General features: G+C 40.8%; 1 protein-coding gene and 1 long non-coding RNA gene across 6 annotated transcripts in view; both read left to right on the forward strand.

Moving 5' to 3' along the window:
- Nucleotides 1-127, forward strand: part of LOC139162442 (uncharacterized) — a 24,167-nt gene extending 24,040 nt beyond the window's left edge. The window contains exon 3 of the long non-coding RNA XR_011558331.1: nucleotides 1-127. This exon is cut by the window's left edge and continues 301 nt beyond it. This is a non-coding gene — a long non-coding RNA (uncharacterized lncRNA).
- A 908-nt stretch (nucleotides 128-1,035) lies between these two features.
- SPIN1 (spindlin 1) overlaps nucleotides 1,036-16,404 on the forward strand; it is an 81,001-nt gene continuing 65,632 nt past the window's right edge. For 3 of the 5 annotated variants that reach the window (XM_070742812.1, XM_070742811.1, XM_070742809.1), the window contains exons 1-2: nucleotides 1,036-1,395; nucleotides 15,134-15,196. The gene's annotated coding sequence lies outside the window, so the exon portion shown is untranslated. The remainder of the gene's footprint in view (nucleotides 1,396-15,133; nucleotides 15,197-16,404) is intronic. The other 2 variants (XM_070742810.1, XM_070742813.1) reach the window with 2 other exon arrangements.

Raw genomic sequence — 16,404 nt, forward strand, 5'->3', positions numbered from 1 at the left:
TCTGCTTGGGTGTGAACAAGATTTACTTAGTGGGATGCGGATGAGAAATTGTCTGGTTTTACCTTCAATGTTACCCATGTTAATTATTCCTGTTCATCATTATTATGTTCTTTATGAGTGATTTCATTTTCTAAGGGATTTTAAACTGCTTTTATATTGTTTTTAAAATTGTTGTTGAGTCTGTAAGGAAAGGAGTGGGGTGGCTTATAAATTTGACAAATACATAAATAAATTTGTTTTCGTAGGAATTTACCTAAGCAACGTTTGTGTGCATCTTATAGGCTTTGTGTAGCAGATATGTCCTTAGAGAAGGACATCTTGACTAAGAACAGACTAGTTCTGCCCATCAAAAAAAAAAAGTAGCAGATGCAAAAGGTTTTTGGCTTTGCTGCCAAAAATAATAATCAAGGCTTTGGACTCGGAGGAAGCCCATTTTGCCACATCTGTGAGCCAGAGCAGTTGTGTATTGATACTAGATGGCACTGTGGGCTTTACCTGCAACACTTTTCAGTCCCAAAGTAGGGAGTTTGAATAAATTCCTAAACATATGAGGTCAATACTGATGGGACACAGCGTGCTTTCCATCACAGCCCCTCAGACGCCAACTTTTGCACACCTCGTTCATTTCTGCCCCATCTGCGCTGAAAATGCGCGAGCCTGCAGAAATCACGGTGCCCTTCAGCTTCCTACGGGGAAATCCATTGAAACGCAGGTATCTCAGATTGAGCTAACACGGATTTTTGTTTTCCTTCGCTGCCTGAAATCAGACCTAGAAGCAGAGACCCCGTCACGACGTCAGCCGCCTGGGTCGCTCGGGAGGGGGGGGGGGCGCAGGAGGACCCGCCTCCCACAAGGGCACCCCAACGGCGCGGGTGCCGTCCAAGCCCGGCAAACTTCCCCCGCCACAGCCGGCCAAGCGTCAGGCTTCCCGGATCGGGGAAGTAAGAGGGAGGCGAGCGAGCTCGAGGCGCTTCTCTCCTGTCGCAGTTCAAGGGAGGCAGTGCGCCTGCGCGCCGCAAAAAAAAAAAAAACAACACCAGGAGGGGGCGGGGCCGCGTGTTTGGAGCCGCTCATTATTTGGCAGGAAGGTGCGGAGGCCTCTCCTGGCAGCGGCTGGAGCGCAGGCAGAGGGGAGGCTCCCAATGTGGCAAGAGAGAGGAGGGCTAAACAGCGGCGGAGAAGGAGGGGGCCAAGCGAGACAAGGGGAGCCGCCGCAGCAACTGCCGCCGCCGAGGAGCTGAGCGGCCTGGACGGGCGGAACGGGGGTGGCGAAGCTTCTGCAGCTCTGGCCCCACCGCCTACGCCACCCCCCCGCCGGGCACCTCACGCCTGCCCGGGCGAAGGCGGAGGCGGCGGCGGAGGAAGCCGCCAAGGACGGCCAGGCTTGGGCAGCAGGTGAGGCGAGAAGGAGAGGAGCGCGGAGGAGAAGGGAGGGGGGAAAAGAAGCGGGAGTTGCCGCGCCGCCCTTGGTTCGGCCAGTTAATACCGGCCACTACCGGAGGGTGGCGCTGTGGGGGAGGCGCCGCTCCCCTCCCCTCCCCTGGGGCTGGAGTTAATTTATTATTCATCCGCGGCGGCCCTCGGCTGCCGCTCCTCCTCTTCTCCCTCAGCTCCCCCTCCCTCCCGGAAGCTGTTTTTCCCCCGTTGAAGAAAGCGGGAGCCGAGCCAGAGAGGGGAGCCCTCGGCGACCTGGTGGGGGAGCGGAGCAGACTCCCCTCCGCTCCCCCACTCGCACGGCGATTTTAATTGCTCCTCCTCTGGGGGGGGCGGAGGCGCCAGCGCTGCCTTCGGTCTCCCCCCATTCGCCCCCCCGTCCCGCCCGCCGCCTCAGCTTTCTGGTTCCTCCCTGCTATTGTGTGCCAAGGCGGGGGGGGGGTCGAGGGGCGCCTGAATTCCCCGCTGCTTCTGCCCCCCCCCCCGAACAGCCTTGGGAATATTGTCTCCCTCTTCCCCACGGGTGGGTGGGTGTGAAAGGTGGGGGGCACAGGGAGAGAAAGTGCTTCAGGCTGGTCGGTTGGGGGGTGAGGGGGGAACTGTTGTTGGTAGTGCCCGGGAGAAGAGCGGGCTCCCTTCCCGAGTAAAGGAGCTGAATGGCCGCGTCAGGAAGCAAAGCAGACATTTTTCCTCAGTTCCCTCACGCTGCGGCTGTCTTCTTTTGTGCGTGTGTGTGTGAGTGTGTGTCTTGTCAGAGTTCCTTTGTCTTGCTTGCTGGCTTGCAAGCAAGCGTCTCTCCTCCCTTCCTTCGCTCTTTTCTTTCTTCCTGATGGCTCTCCCTCACCCCCCCTTCCTCCTTTCTTCCCCTCCCTTCCTTTTTTTCCCCCTTCACGGACTCCATGAGCTTGCCGCAGCTGCAGGTTTGTAAATACTGGGGATGGACAGGCACATACATGCTTAGGCACACAAGCAAAAACATGGCTGATGAGGCTCCTCTCTTCCCCCCCAATTCTTCCTCCCCCATCCGCACCCCAGTCTTTGTATTCTTTACCTTTATCTTCTCCAAAAGGAAAGGAAAGCCGTTCGTTCTCCCCCTCTTCCCCCTCCTCCCCTCCCCCGTGTGTATTTTTGTGTGGTTGCTTTATCAGGGGTAAGGATTTTTCCATTGAAGCTTTCCTCTCTCTCCACCCCCCCCCCCCTTTTGGGTTTGTGTAAAAGTATGATGAACTGGAAGCCCCATCAGATTCTGGGAGCTTAAGAGAGGCCTGGAGGAGGGGGAAGGGTGAGTGGGGCGACCTCTGCCGAGAAAGCTGGTCTGGAATGTGTGTATCTTGTTTTCCTGGGTATGGGGGAAGGGAGGCCAATGCACCAAAATGTTAGTGATGGTTAAATGGGTGTTATGTTAGCAAAATTGCTCAGGGCTATTCCATTTCTTGCAGGTGGGAGGGATAGGCCTCCTTATCTTATTAAAAAGGCAATGATTTCGTTAATCTTTTGATTCCCCTAATAATGTAGGTGTTAATGTCTTCATCAAGCCCTTGTGAAAAAACAAAACTTTTGAACAGCCACTACAGTAATTACTTCTAAAATAATTTACTACTCTTGCAGCTGTGGCCTGAAATAGGGGCCTGCAAGGAAAATAAAATTGTACCAGATCCACATATCTTAAGCATCTTCGCCATTCTGTGTTGCATATATACAAAAACTTTTAATCAAAACTGTTTTGCCCCTTGGCTCAAGTCAAAACCTTGGGCAGATAGCAGCACCCCCTTCTGGCTTACACAACACTTCATAGAAGAGTTTTGAGCCAAATATTTAAAAAATCTTCTGTCTGTCCTTCTTCCCATCAACTTTTTTTGGGGGGAGAGGGAGATAATGAAATGACCTTGAGTATAATTGCTGTTTAGTTTTAAAGGATGACTCTGCAGGGATTCATTTTGTTTTTCCAGTGGGAAATTATGACTGATTAAAAACTATTTTGCTGCTGTTTTTATGGAACTTTCTCAATCTGTGCTGTAATAGGATAAATTTTATTTTATTAAATTTATTTTATTAAATTTTGCATAAATGATTTATAAGATGAATATTTTTAAATAAAAAGACTGTAGATATGAGGAACTTACTCTGTTTTATGTAGTGATTGATAAATTCAAAATTGGAAAACAAATTTGTGGAACTTTTTAATTTTTAAGAATTTAAGATTTTGGATTAATTATGTTAATTTAAGTATTTTTTTTAAATCAGGAACTTAAGTAGTGTGTATTCATATCATTTTATAAACTATTTTCAGAGTAATGTTCTAAAATATTTCAAAGTGGGCAGACAGACTGTACAATGATCTAAAATGAAGTAGGGCCTTCATTTTTCCCCTTTTCTCCTCATCTTAAATATTTTTGATAGAGCCATCAATTAATTATGAAGATCACAACTGTATTGTGCTCCAGATTTTTTGGAAGTTTACCATATTTCCTTTTAATAAAAATCCTCCTATATCTTCTAAAATTGTACAATGAATAGCATTAGAACAAAATCTATAAAATAAAATCTCATTGTAAATATGTTGTGAATCTCTGCAGATGAAGAAAAACAGAATTTCATCTAGCATGGTTGTAATGATACATGATTTGCAATTTATTATTTGATTTAAGGATTACTCTGTAATGGACTGCTTTCTGTTTCTGTAAAGATTATATCTTTAAAGAAGCTGTGACTTATGGCTTGATTTTATAAATAATTACTATTTATGAGTTAAGGGAGACAGCAGAAGAATACATTTAAAATTATAAAGCTTAGGTGGGCGTGTGCTATTTCTTCAGCAATTGGGCTTAATTGAGAACCAAGCTAAAGTATTTGCTCAGTAACTATTCTGATATTTTTAGTGACAATTAGATCATTGTAAGAAATGAGACTAGGTACTTACATTGTTGCTTTTTGTAAATTTTCTTAGTGATAATATTCTTATTTAGTAATTCTGTTGTGTTATGTAGAAGTTGTGTTTGCCCCAATAATCCAAACAAAGGTGAATATGTTGGGCTGTTTGGGAGTGCAGTTTTAAACTATTTTACTCATATGGGTTCTGTTAAAACTACCTTTTAGGTATCACTATACCTAAATTCCCCCTTCCATTTTAAATCACCATTTTACATTAGCATTTTAAGTCACCATTTTACTATTATAAGTTAGTGTTGCAGGAATGTTTCTTCTATGTTTCTATGAATGACAAGAGTCAAACTACACAGTCAAAATACAGTATGTTTGTTCATTTGCGCAAAGAGGTTCAGAGCAATATGGCAGAAGCAACATCTGACCCCCCCCCCCAATGGAAAAGCAACTAGTTATATACTCCCCAAAAGTAGCCAAATACGGAAGTATCAATGATTGGTTACAATATGGATCAGCCCTTGTTGCTATACTAAAGAAACCTGAAATCTTGTTCTCCCTTTTCTATCGGGGCAGATTCCCAGGTATCTTGCGAACATATCTATCTAAGCTTCCTGCAGTTCTTTTGTGATTAGGTCTACACTTGAAAAGCTGTGAATTCTGAAGTTTGACATCCATTTTTTCCCTTTGTTCCTTCATATCTGCCATTTCCTTTGTTTTTTCACATCTCTCAAAAGTCTAGAGAGCTACATGATTTTATGACCTACTTTATGTCCTGCTTCACTTTATGCCCTGTCTCATTAGCACAATCATTTCATTGTCCTGTTTCTATTAACTATATTATTTTAAAAATTAATGAAACAATTTTCAAGATTTATAGTTTAAGCAAGTTTAAGCCTCTACAATGGAATATGGTGGTACCTCTACTTAAGAACTTAATCATTCTGTGACCAGGTTCTTAAGTAGAAAAGTTTGTAAGTAGAAGCAATTTTTCCCATAGGAATCAATGCAAAAGCAAATAATGCGTGCAAACCCATTGGGAAAGAAATAAAACCTCGGAATTTGGGTGGGAGGAAGAGGAGGATGAAGAGGAGGAAGACAGTCGCTGCCGAAGGAAGAAGGTGAGGTGAGGGGAATCAAAAGAATCCAAAATTTTAAGGCTTAAAAAAAAAAGTGGGACTCTGAGGAGGCGAGATAGAGCACGTGCCTCCCATACACCCAGTGCAAGGTTGCCTCCCATACACTGCACCAGAGAGAGAAACCAACATGGGCGAGACGGGAACCTCCCGCTCCTTTGACCAAAAAGCAGCTGCTGCTACCTGCTTCCTCTTCCTTCCCATGCTGAAGGGCTCCCCTCTCCTCTTGCTTGTTCGATTTGTAGCCGGGGCCTTTCCTTCACTGTGGTGACTCCTCAGTTTGGCTGAAGCCGATTGATCCAGCCGGGGCGAAGTTCCCCCTTTGGGCTTTCCGTGCCCTTACACTCCAGGAGGCAACCTCGCGCTGGGTGTTTGGGAGGCAGCGTGAGGGAGTCACCACAGCGAAGTGGTTTATTCGCTCTCCAAGCACCCAGACAAAGGAAAACGCTCTGTTCGCTCTGGGCTGCCAAAGCCTCCTTAGGTACCACCGAAAGGCTCCTCTGGCAGCTCAGAAAAGCCCAAGATGACCGTATTAAAAGGGGAATGGTGGGAAACTGGCCGGGCCTTTGTGCCGCTCTCAAATTTCGTGGGAAATTTTTCCGGGCTTGGGTTCTTAAGTAGAAAATGGTTCTTAAGAAGAAACAAAAAAATCTTGAACACCCAGTTCTTATATAGAAAAGTTCTTAAGTAGAGGCGTTCTTAGGTAGAGGTACCACTGAGTGGTACCTCTACTTAAGAACTTAATTGGTTCCGTGACCAGCTTCTTAAGTAGAAACGCTCTTAAGAAGAAGCAATTTTCCCCATAGGAATCAATGTAAAAGCAAATAATGCGTGCAATTCCACTAGGAAAGAAATAAAATCTTGGAATTTGGGTGGGAGGAGAAGGAGGAGAAGAGTTGCTGCCGAAGTAAGAAGGGGAGGGGAGGGGAATCAAAAAAACCCAAAACTTTAAGGCTTAAAAAAAGGGGGGGGGACTCAGGCGGCGAGGAGGAGCACATGCTTTCAGTACACCCGGGGCATGGCTGCCTCCCATACACTACCCCACATACACTGGATGCTGCTGCTGCTACCTGCTGCCTCTTCATTCCCATGCTGAAGGGCTCCCCTCTCCTCTCACTCGCTCGCTTTGTAGCCGGCACATTTCCTTCGCTGTGGTGACTCCTCGGCTGCCCAGAGTGGCACTGGCAGAGCTTTATTCCCAGTCTCAAGTTCCCAAAGAAAGAAAAATACTTCCTTCGCTATGGACTGCCAAAGCCTCCTTAAGCGCCACCGAAAGGCTCCTTTGGCAGCCCAAAAAAGCCCAAGATGGCCGAGATTAAAGGGGGAATGGCAGGAAACTGGCTGGGCCTTCGTGCCGCTCTCAAATTTCCTGGGAAATTTTTCCGGGCTCGGGTTCTTAAGTAGAAAATGGTTCTTAAGAAGAGGCAAAAATATTTTGAGCACCCAGTTCTTATCTAGAAAAGTTCTTAAGTAGATGTACCACTGCATTTGCTTATTAAAAAAAATTCACATTTTTTAAAGGAACAGATATCTATCATCACAAAGCCACAACAGCCTACCTTTCATATTGCTATGCTGTGATAATAACATTGTTAATTCAGATTGTTTCATGCAATCATGAGCCAACTTATTGTCTTCACTTATGCCTGAAAATTATCCAAATGAGTAAAGAACCAATGATTTCCTTGGGAAAAGTAGTTGGCATGGCAAAGATTTTTGTTTCCTATGAATGATAAGAAACCAGTTTTGGGATATTTCATATTTATATAATTTATATACAACGTATTGTAAACTGTAAAAGATTTAATGTCTTTTCCTTGAATAGAAGAATGTACCTTTTAAGACTCTCTTGAGATTAGTTTAATGCTTTATTCACTGTGCTTCGGGCAATGTTTTTAACTGTACTTATTATTACTTTGGTCTACATTGCTATAATAATTTCCTGCTACCTTATTTTCACATTTGTCCTTTTCTGCATGTAAGACAAACTAGCTTTAAAGAATGTTAAACAAAGCCTTGAGTGATTTGAAACATTACAGTGTGTTCCTTTTGTTCTCAATCCATCCTGATAAGTTGTTAACAACATTGCAATCATAAGATTTCATGGCTCCCAGTAAAAGGTATCTCAGTCATCCTCAATAAGCTCCCCTCAGTGAACTGATGGGGATAGCATCTAATCAGAGATATGGGAAGATGAGGACATTAAGGCTTTTGACAAAGAACACAACAATTTCTAAATCCTGTATATAGAGCAGAGGTTCACTACACCCCTGAAATCAGGTTTAAGGAACTGTGAGAGTAACCTTGGGTGATAGAAGGAATAGCTACAAGATAGGCAACAGTCTGATAAGAGAAATATGAGTCCAAAGGAGGGATGATGATGGAGAAAGTGGAGAAACTAATGACTTTCCTTAGTTTTCTTGAAAGTAAAGGTGAGGGGGAAATGCTTTCAGATTTGCAATATTTTCTTACTGTAATCTTAACAGTAAATGAAGTATTGATACTCACAGCCTTGGTTTGCTGTCTGAACTACCTCAAAACAGCTGATATCAATCAGCAAGCAAATCTAAGAGACCTTTTTTTAATTTCAGCAGTATACACTATCTTTTTTAATAAATCCTCATTCTTGAAAAGGTATACAGGTAGTTCTCAATTTACAACAGTTCATTTAGTGACCATTCAAAGTTACAATGACACTGAAAAAAGTGGTGACAATTTTTCACAATTACAACTTTTGCAGCATCATGATCATGTGATCAAAATTCAGATGCTTGATAACTGATTCATACTTACGACCATTGCAGTGTACCAGGATCATGTGATTTACCTTTTGCAACCTTCTAACAAGCAAAGCTAGAGTCACTTAACAACCAGGTTACTAACTTATCTACTTCAGTGATTCACTTAACAACTGAGGCAAGAATAGTCATAAAATAGTGCAAAACGTACTTAAATTCTCATTTAACAACAGAAATTTTGGGCTCAGTTATGGTCGTAAATTGAAGATTACCTGTAATTGTGTCTCTAGGCAATGAAAAAAAGGGAGAACAATTTACAGATATGTTCAAAAGCATTACTGTTTGTATAGAATGGAAGATTGGACCTCTATACTCCAAGGGGAATTGCCTCTTTATTAATATAAGATTATCAGACTTCTTTTTTCTAGGAAATCATAAAATGATGAAGCCACTTCCTTGTTCCATGCATATTCAGATCCCTTTATGCTAAGTTTCTGTTTTGAAAGAAGGATACTAAAATCTAAAAAGTGCTTTACCTGTTGAAAAGTAGATGAAAAAGTCCTCCTACAATATCAAAATTGTTTAGTTTAAAAATAATGGGAGAAGAAAGGAAATCAGAGTGGATCCCTATTAGGGGGTGAGGATGTATTGTAATGTTTATGTGCATGCCTTATAGTATACTGTATACCCATGACGCCAGAGGTGGCACTTGGAGCCATATATACTGGTACACGAGCCGTTGCCCTAGCTCAGCCCCAGCGCACATGTGCACGCCAGCCAGCTGATTTCTGGCTCAAGCAGAGTCTCTGGAAGGGCAGTTTTTTGCCTCTGGGAGTGGGGGTGGGCATTTTTGCTCTCCCCAGGCTCCAGGAATGCATTTGGAGCCTGGGGAGGGCAACAAATAGATGTACTGGGCCCACCAGAAGTCAGGAAGTGAGGCGGGTCATGCATGCATGTGCAGGGGGATAGGGTGCATGGTGGGCATTGTGCATGGGGTGTGGGCACTGTTCTCAATAACGCGCGCATGTGTATTTTCAGCACCCAAGGAAAAAAAAGGTTCGCCATCACTGCTGTATAGTAACCCAAACAGTACCTGTGCTTGACACACTGATGGAAGTCAGATTCTCAAAGCTATTTTCTTCCACTGTGTAAACAATTAATTATATATAGTGGACAATTGGATAAGTATGTGTGTGTGCGTGCATATGCATATATACATTCACACACCCTCCCAGGCCCCTGACCTGCAGATGGCTTGAGAGCTGAAAAATGGGCCCGCTTTTCGTGAAAACAGGCCTTGTGGAGCACTGCAGAGGGCTTCTGGGGGCCAGGGAAGATGAAAACATGACACATGGAGGGTTTGGGAGGCCAAAAACAGCCATATTTGGTCTATAAGATGCACCTAAATTTTCACCCACTTTTGGGGGAGAAGGTGGGTTTTATACTTCAAAAAATATGCTCTCTCTCTCTCTCTGTGTGTGTGTGTGTGTAAGTATATATATATATATATAAGTATATATATATAATATAAGAATAACTAATAATATTAATATAATATATATTATAGACAGCAGAATGGGATCAGATTAAATATACAGTACTGATAATCCAAAAGCGGTTTTTCAAAAACATTTGCACTTGCGTATAAGACAGGGCAAGGGACCCAAGGGCTACTTTTCTGAAATGCTATGTTTTTAACCAAATAACACCTAGATTACCTGAGGATTTTACAGATTTTATTTTCCTGGGCTCCAAGATCACCACAGGTGGGGACTTCAGTGGAAGAAATTAAAAAACGCTTGCTCTTGGGGAGGAAAGTTATGGCAAATCTAGACAGCATATTAAAAACCAGACATCTCCCTGCCAATAAAAGTGTGTATAAGTCAAGGGTATAGTTTTTCCAGTAATGTATGGCTGTGAAAGTTGGATCATAAGGAAGGCTGAGAACCAGAGTTGAGGCCTTTGAACTATGGTGCTGGAGAACACTCCTGTGAGTCCCTTGAACTGCAAAGCAATCAAACTGGTCAGTCCTAGAAGAGATCAACCCTGACTGCTTGTTAGAAGGCCAGATCCTAAATATGAAACTCAAATACTTTGGCCACCTAATGAGAAGGAAAGACTCACTGAAGAAGAGCCTAATCCTGGGAAAGATTGAGAAGGGGATGACAAAGAATGAGATGGCTGGATGGATTAGCTGAAGCAGTCAGCGTAAGCTTATACATAAATGTGTAAGCTTATAGATGGTGGAAGGTCTTAAGCATAAAACCTATCAGGAAAGACTTAATGAACGCAATCTGTATTGCCTGGAGCAAGGGACTCCAACCTTGACAACTTTAAGACTTGTGGACTTCAATTCCCAGAATTCCTCAGCCAGCAAAGCTGAGAAATTCTGAGCAAAGCTGACTGAGGAATTCTGGGAGTTGAAGTCCACAAGTCTTAAAGTTGCCAAGGTTGGAGACCCCTGGTCTGTAGGACAGAAGGGAAAGGGGGGACATGATCAAAACATTTAAATATGTTAAAGGGTTAAAAATAAGGTTCAGGAGAAAAGTATTTTAATAGGAAAGTTACTTGAAAGAGTAGGAGATGCTTGGAACAAACTTCCAGCAGATGTGGTTGGTAAATCCACAGTAACTGAATTTAAACATGCCTGGGATAAACATATATCCATCCTGAGATAAAATATAGGAAATAGTATAAGGGCAGACTAGATGGACCATGAGGTCTTTTTCTGCTGTCAATTTTCTATGTTTCTGAGTCTTCGGAGAGGGGCGGCATACAAATCCAAGTAATAAATAAATAAATAAATGGACTCTGGTGGATGGTAGATAGGAAGGGCTGGAGGAACGTTGTCCATGGGATCATGATAGGTCAGACATGATTTTGCGACTTAACAACAACCACCTGAGGAACTAATACAACTCTTAATTTATTTTTCTAGATTTGTACAATATTTCTGGTATAATTTTTTTATTTTCTCCAATATACATAACTTCAAACACATCAGTGCTCATAATCAAACATACATTTTTTTCTTATAGTCTTTCAATGGAGGCTCTTATATCTTTCTTCCTCTAAAGGACTCTATAAGCTAAGACAGAATTATAAATTCTAAAACCTCTAAAAAAATACTTTTTCTTCATCCAATAATAAAACATTGCAATAACTATACATTGATAAAAACTCATTAATTCACATCTTAATTTAATCTTACATATCTATTAAACTAGTTGATCCAATATCTGATTATCTTATAATAATTAATATTAATAATAATAATAATAATTTATTAGACTTGTATGCCGCCCCCTCCGAAGACTTGAAGGGTAAATGAAAATTATATATTAAGAAACTTTTCATATTACTACTAAAAATCTAAAAAAAGGTTATATATGTTTAAACTAGCTTTAAAAAGAAAATTTTGTGTTGTATCATTATATAGTACTACCACAATTGCTTAACTTCTCCATCCGGTTTGTACAATATTGAAGTGAGGCTTTCAATTGACCTTGGGAATGTATCGTACAGTGGGAAAAAGTAGACACCAATTGTGCAAGTTCTCCCACTTAAAAAGATGAGGGAGGTCTGTAGTTGACATCATAGTCAATGTCCCCTCTAATTTTTTTTCAGTGTGGGCGGAAAAGTATAGTGTCTGAGCAGCAGTCCTTTCGGGACTGGGTGGCATACAAGTCAAAATAAATAAATTTTCATGTTTGAGCCCCTGGTTTTTTTTCACAGATGTCACCCAAGACAACTTATTGAGTAATTATTTGGGGCTCGGTGCTGGGGCAGAATAAGGTCCCTTCCCACTATGTTATTCTGTTATTTTATATTTCAATTAATATCACTATCCTCTTATAAATCCAGATAGGCCATCATGCCTACTCCTCTTTCTTATACATTCTTCTTAAAAGAAACAAAAAACCCTTCTACAATTTTTTCCTAATTAGGAAAAAAAAAATCTTTTTTATTAAAATAAATTAATAATAAAACAAAACCAAAATCTATTAGTATTAAAACTAAAACAACCAGCAAAACCAAAAACACAACTATTAATAAATCAATGCTTTAAAATCTTCAGTTCTTAAACATCATAGTATTATAGTAATCTAATAATACTATGAAAATCTATCTGAACACCAATGCATCAATTAATATATTTCCATATTTACTTTTCTATAATTTCATTCAATATTTCAATTTTAACTCTGTAATTCTATATAGTTCTGAAATTCTAATCCAATTTTAGGAATTAATACATCCTAATATTAAACAACATCTAAATATATATTTTACTATCATTGCATAGTCAACCCATATTTAATAATCAATCATGCTTCCTCAAATTTCTACCACTCTTGCCAAAGGGAAGAAAGCATGTTGTTTTCAGTTGCCTGCGTTTTTCTTTTGATATTTGTTATTTTTCGTTTTAATTATAAGCTACCACAGGTTTTTACGCAGCTGAGAGATATGAAAATTAAAGTATATTAAGAAATTGGATGATTGATATTGTTTTGCTGATCTTAATATGCAGTAAAAAGATTTGGTTTTTTAAAAAAACCCCACCATATTTCGCTTCAGAGAATTTCAAAATAAAATACTGTGTGTCTATAACAGTGACCTTGAAATAGGGCAACACTATCAATATCAAAATGCCACTTAAATAGTTGAGCTAGTTTCAAATTAGATTTTGATTTTCTTTCTCTCCCTCTCTTTCTCTCTCTTCCGCTTTCTTTCTTTCTTTCTTTTCCTTTCTCTCTTTTCTCTTTCTCTCCCTTTCTCCCTCCCTCTTTCTTTCTCCCCCTTCCTTCCTTCCCCCCCTCTCTTTTTTTGCCTACCTTTTGCAAAAGCGACCTTCTACATGAGCTCAGGCAGCGGGGCAGTGGGAGAGAAGGCAGTGGAGGTAAGGGGTTTGTAAGCAGCTCCCCCCCACTGCGGCACAAGGCAAGCACGGCTATCCAGAGATAGCTGATGGGGCAGCAGGAGCCCTGACGTCAAGCCCTGCGCCGGCCAGCAAAGCCGGCTGCCCGGGAAAGCAGCGCATTTGAAAATGCGCATTTGAAAAGCACGCCGCGTGATAATAGGTAGACCTCAACTATGAGAGACAACATGAGAAAACACATCCAGAAAATCACATTGCCTGATTTTTAATGAATTCTTTTGCAAATTATTGTAGAAAATAAGTATTGGTCAATAACAAAAGTTCATCTCAATTCCATTGCTATATATCCTTTGTTGGCAATGACAGAGGTCCAATGTTTTCTGTAAGTACTCACAAGGTTGGCACACACTGTTGCTGGTATGTTGGCCCATTTCTACATGCAGATCTCCTCTAGAGCAGTGATGTTTTGGGGCTGTCGCTGGGCAACATGGACTTTCAACACTCTCCAAAGGTTTTCTATAGGGTTGAGATCTGGAGATTGGCTAGCCCACTCCAAGACCTTGAAATGCTTCTTATGAAGCCACTTCTTCGTTGTCCTGGTGGTGTGCTTGGGATCATTGTCATGCTGAAAGACCCAGTCACGTTTCATCTTCAGTGCCCTTGCTGATGGAAGAAGGTTTGCATTCAAAATGTCACGATATATGGCCCCATTTATTCTTTCATGTACACGGATCACTCCTGGTCCCTTTGCAGAGGAACAGCCCCAAAGCATGATGTTACCCTCATGCTTCAGAGTAGGTATTATGTTCTTTGGATGCAACTCTTTCTCTTCCAAACACGACATGTTGTGTTTCTACCAAACAGTTCTACTTTGGCTTCATCTGACCATATGATATTCTTCCAATACTCTTCTGGATCATTCAAATGCGCTCTAGCAAACTTCAGATGGGCCCAGACATGTACTGGCTTAAGCCGGGGGACACATCTGGCACTGCAGGATCTGAGTCCCTGGCGGCATAGTGTGTTACTGATGGTAGCCTTTGTTACGTTGGTCCCAGCTCTCTGCAAGGTCATTCACTAGGTTCCCATGGGTGCTTTTGGGATTTTTGCTCACCGCCTTGTGATCATTTTGACCCCACCAGGCGAGATCTTGGATGGAGCCCCAAATTGAAGGAGATTATCAGTGGTCTTGTATGTCTTCCATTTTATAATTATCATTCCCACAGTTGATTTCTTCGCACCAAGCTGCTTGCCTATTGCAGAATCAGTCTTCCCAGTCTGGTGCAGGGCTATAATTTTGTTTCTGGTGTCCTTCAACAGCTCTTTGGTCTTTACCATAGTGGAGTTTGGAGTGTGACTGTTTGAGGTTGTGGACTGGTGTTTCTGATACTGATAACAAGTTCAAACAGGTACCATGTAATAGTGGTGAGGAGGACAGAGGAGCCTCTTAAAGAAGAAGTTACAGGTCTGTGAGACCCAGAAATCTTGCTTGTTTGTAGGTGACCAAATACTTAGTTTCCACCATAACTTGCAAATAAATTTGTTAAAAATCAGACAATGTAATTTTGGATGTGTTTTCTCATGTTGTCTCTCATAGTTGAGGTCTACCTATGATGTCAATTACAGGCCTCTCTCATCTTTTTAAGTGGGAGAACTTGCACAATTAGTGTCTGACTAAATATTTCCCCACCCCCACTGTATTTTGTTAATAATCCTGGCAAAAACTGCATATAATTTCATTTTATAGAATAAAACTCAAAAAGAGTTGTTGCATACTTATTCAATCATTTTGTCCTATGAAGCAATATTGGAAAGTTTTGAAAGGAAAATAATAACAAAGTAGAGGGATGAGTAACATTAATAAGGAATCTGATCATTTCCTTCATGTAAGCTGTCATGTAAACACTTCAGTAACATTTACAAAAAGATAATTTCTCACCTAATATATTCTAAAGATTAATAAAAAGGAGCATCAAGTTGACATATTTGATGAGATGGGTTTATTGATCCAATTGCATTCACATATAATAGCATTGGAATTAAACTGTAAATATTTTCATTTGTAGGTCAAAAAAGGGAAGCAAATCCCCGACTATCCATCTAATGGAGCTCAATAAGTGTTTTTCTAAGTAAGTAAAATGCTATTATTCATAATTCTCTTAACTAAGCTTTAAAATATGAGAAATTGTTACATTCTAACTTAAGTGTGATGGTTCTGCTTTCACTATGCATAAGGAAAACCAGTCTAAATGGAGAGGCCAAGATAATATGAAATTCTGGTAGTTTGATTGAACAGCCATAGTATAAGATTTAAACTATACTCCTAAAATATCTGGTAGTATTCTATAAATTCATATTCCTAAATCAAAGTTTGATGCACACAAAGCACATGAACAATGCTAATGATTATCTCCTTAAAATGAATTCTGCTTAGGAAATATTCTTCCTAGCAGAAAGAAAGTAAAATAGATTTGAAAGTCTTGTTTTACAAAATTATTTTTCTCTTAACAACGTTGCCAGTCTGTGCCTCCAGTGTGAGTCATGGTTGACTGTAGGCATCTGCAGATGAGAGAAATGAGGACCTCTGTAAAGAACAAAAGACTGGCAAATAGATTTGTCTTTCAAATCTCTCAAGAGATTTGGAGATTGCCATGATTACCCTGCATGACATCTCCCAGTGAGAAGACCCTAAAATAGTGGTGGTTTTGAGCATAAGTTTCCAAGGGATACTTCAGCTTTGCTTCCAGCAGCAGCTTCAAAGCCTTTCGTAAAACATTAAAAGCTGAGTGTAAAGATTTTATTAGTGATCTTCAGAATGGAAGTTTAATTTGATACTTGTTGAATTTTACCTTCTACCTGCTGGTAGTTAGACTGTTGGTTTGAGCTCTGAGATTGACAATTTGGTTACAAACATTTCTTCATTTGAAGAAACATCATCAGTGTTTTTTGAATTGTGATCATCTGTCAGAACACAGGTCTTTATCCTTTTTATCAGTTGCAAATTACTCTGTTGTTCTAATAGTTCTGACAGCCAAGCACAATTCAAAAGGCACTGACATGTCTCCTTGAATGGTGACAAAATTGCCAAGCTCAGAGCTCAAACAACAACCTAAGATAATATTCTTGTTCTAAACATTATAAAACTCAGTTTATAAAATTAAACTTGACATTGCTAAATTATGCATTCCTGTGGCAAAGAAGCTCACAAAACCAGTTCATGAAACTGGTTGAATTTAATCCCTTTAATTAAGGTATCAATCTGAAAGGGATGCTTAGGCAATAACTCATTTAAAATATATTTGCCCAAAAGTGCATAGCCATAGAATATGTACTGATA

The sequence above is a fragment of the Erythrolamprus reginae genome, chromosome 2 (genome assembly GCF_031021105.1).
Source record: "Erythrolamprus reginae isolate rEryReg1 chromosome 2, rEryReg1.hap1, whole genome shotgun sequence".
NCBI lineage: Eukaryota > Metazoa > Chordata > Lepidosauria > Squamata > Dipsadidae > Erythrolamprus > Erythrolamprus reginae.